The sequence below is a fragment of the Rhipicephalus sanguineus genome, unplaced genomic scaffold (genome assembly GCF_013339695.2).
Source record: "Rhipicephalus sanguineus isolate Rsan-2018 unplaced genomic scaffold, BIME_Rsan_1.4 Seq848, whole genome shotgun sequence".
In the NCBI taxonomy this organism is placed as follows: domain Eukaryota; kingdom Metazoa; phylum Arthropoda; class Arachnida; order Ixodida; family Ixodidae; genus Rhipicephalus; species Rhipicephalus sanguineus.
The window spans coordinates 51106-54504 of NW_023616125.1; the positions used below are offsets into that span (position 1 = coordinate 51106).

The window sequence follows — 3399 nt, forward strand, 5'->3', positions numbered from 1 at the left end:
TCCCGGCTGCGGCGGCCGCATTTTCGATGCAGGTCAAAATGCTCGAGGCCCGTGTACTTAGATGTAGGTGCACGTTAAAGAACCCCAGGTCCATACAAGATTACAGTCGGAACGCTCCCGTCATCTCCTGCAAGATGGCCTCGCTACAGTGACACAAACAGTTATGACCGTTGGATACATGACAACACATTCCACAAGACACATTTTACTTCAGTCACCTCACCGCCCTACAAATATAATACAAATATACACTACAATATACTCCTTATGCCTTAATGCTATGCCTTAAGGGGAAGTTTATGTGGAAAATAAAAGAAGAAAAAGAACCCCAGGTGGTCGAAATTTCCGTAGCCCTCCACTAACGGCGTCTCTCACAATCATACCGTGGTTGTGGGACGTTAAAGCAGATGAATTAATAATAATAATAATAATAATAATAATATTATTATTATTATTATTATTATTATTATTATTATTATTATTATTATTATTATTATTATTATTATTATTATTATTATTATTATTATTATAAAACTCTGCCCCCACCTCTTTACTGTTCAGGCCCTTTGCGGGAATAAATTTCGTGACTGCGGACCGGTAGCTAGTGTGAGTTTGACACCCCTGTTCGATACGGTGCATGATGCTTGCCTCGCCGTTGCGTCTAATAGCTTGCTTGCCGTGTCACGCTGCCAATAAACCTCTCAAGTGACACAGTTGTCCTAAAATTATTTTTAATTTCCGAATTGTACAATGACGCATGTCGGATTTACACCTTTTGCTAGCGAGGGCTTTTATTCCAAGACCAAGATATATTATGGCGCTAGCTGCTAGCGACGTAAGCAGACACGTTGACCTCTCGAGACCGCAATAAAGTTGAAACGAAAGTCCGAAAATAGGAAAATACGGCCAATCCCACGCACTTTGGGAATCGATGTGATTCGGCGAAGTCAGCGAAGAGCTGTATACACCGCATTCCATGACTTGGAGACAAATCAAGGCATTCATCGAATAACATGTCAGTTCAATATCGCAAGTTTGTCATGCTCGAATGCATGTGAAATCTGGCATATACCATGCCAATGAAATATATATTCTGGTATATACAATATGTGAGATTTATATGTTTATCATACACTGACGTCATGCCATACCAATTTCCGTGTATATTAAGGTAAGAAAACGGTCGCAAACGCACCATTAGCCTGGCACGTAAATCATGCCGCCCATGAAATGCATGTCATAATTTGCGCGTTATGACTTCTCATTTAGTTTTCCATACATTCATCTGGTGCGACCCAAATTTTTCCATATATCGAGGTAATGCAACGGTCGCGAGCGCGCCAGCACCGGGCCATGTTAACATTGTATGATTGTTTGTTTGATTCTTATCATTGCTGAACAATACAGCAGTTTCCTGAAACAGGGCTTCGTATTGGCATATTCTGCAATATGCACAGATGTTTCAGGAACCCCTGTTTCAGGAAACTGCTGTATTGTTTGAAAATAAGAATCAAAGAAGCCGAGAAATAGCTAAGGCATATCACGTGCATATAGGTTCTGCTTCGTGTGTCAGCCAAACGTCTATGACACTGCATCAAAAAGAAGTAGAATTTCTTAATGGCTTGTTCCCCCGTATCTTTTGGTTATCTGGCACGCACCATGGGACTCGAATGTATATTGTGTTAGCGTACGCAATAAAATGTTCAGCTGTGAGCCAGCGCTCGCATCGTCTGTTTTTTAGTAATTCGTTTACGCCGCGCTGCACGTTTACCCCAACATGCTAACTTACCAACTCGTCCAGCTGGCTGTATTATTCTCTATTGTTGTGTCCCGTAAATTTTTAAATGAGGATAAATACGAGTGGCTGAAATTTATTTATTGAATAGAACAGACTTGGAAATTTATCTCTCGCTCACTCAACCATAGCATAAACAGGAACGACTATGTTGTACAGTACATCTTGACTCACATGAGCAAGAGAACTTCTTCCTGAAATTGTTCTTCTGTGGATTCAGAGACATTGCGGTATTCCAGGCGATGCAGCAACAGCGAGAAGACATTTCTAATATCTGTAGTATAACCTCCAGAGACCCGGCAATGGGAAATTTATCCAATATATTCGACATTGCAACACAGCGCACCGCGGCTTTCCAAGCGCTTTCCTCCTCCCGGAAAGCGTTTCCTCGGCTGCTTGTGGGACCCGTGCTGCCATCTAGTTAATGTGGTCAATGTCGGCGTGTTTCCCGCCTCTCAGGAGCACTCGAAATGGCGGGATTGAGCACGAACGATTTTTGCGGCTGCCGCCTAAGAAGTAAGTGGATTTACATTCATTCCTGGATGTCTTAAAGTGCATTTAAGCATTTATTTCTGTTCATAAGACGTTGGAGCACACAAAGAAATTCATATTTGAGCAAAAAATGGGGTAGTTTTTTTGCATGCGTTGCGTATTTGACAATGTCCAATACAATGGACATTGGGTGTCAATGACAACAAAAACACGACAGTACGCGCGTGCGCTCTCTTGGCGCTCTACAGAGAGTAATACGTTTTTCGCTGCAGTTCTCGCTATTACATTTACACTTCACGTATTCTCTTTGGTAGGTAATAGGCTCCGTGTGAGTGATGCCACGGCTGAGAAAATCTTGGAGAGAATTGCAGAGCGGGACACCTCAGACTTGGACCTCTCGGACAGTGATGACGACTCTGCTGAAGACTTCGTGTTCACTTCATCGGTCCTGCACAATGAGTCAAGTTCTGAAGATGAAGATACAATTAATGAAGGCTCCCCTGTGGCGTCGATCTCCACTTCCACATCTTTGGGGACGCAAAGACCCAGCCGTTGGAAAAAGACAGAGCGGTGAATATTTACACTCTTGTTGCAGCTGTCATTTACTTTTTCGGGCAATATTAAGACTATGTGTATTCATGCATTTTAATTCATTTGCAGGATGACAAATTCGAAGATGTCAGCTTTTCAGCCCGTCGTCGACAAGCACCACCGTAAATCATGGTGTCATCTTGATTACTTCAAACAGTACATTCCGGATGAGCTGCATCTTAAACTAAGATTTGCGGACTGGAATTTACACGACCATTAACAATTGTATTCTCGGTTTGGAAGCAGCAAATAAAAGTATATTTCTGATGCGAGATATCCTTTTTTTGGTCACTGGCCTCAACTACGCCCTACTATCTGTTCCCCCAAAACATCCCCCTAGAGTCGCAATGTACAATATATTGGACAACGTGCTGCGGCCAAGTAACATAATATATTGAAAAACTATGTGACACTTTCCACCTTTGCACTCAGAAAAAGCAGTTCTTAAAGTTTAACAAAAATCCATGACACTAAATTCACTGTGGGTCTCAGGAGGATATGTAAAAAATTGAATTTGACGC

General features: G+C 42.0%; 1 long non-coding RNA gene across 1 annotated transcript; it reads left to right on the forward strand.

The window, feature by feature from the left end:
- Positions 1-2109: 2109 nt before the first annotated feature.
- On the forward strand, positions 2110-3052 carry LOC125756809 (uncharacterized). Its single transcript, XR_007414759.1, has 3 exons — positions 2110-2311; positions 2609-2857; positions 2948-3052. It is a non-coding gene; the product is annotated as an uncharacterized LOC125756809 (long non-coding RNA).
- Positions 3053-3399: the final 347 nt, after the last annotated feature.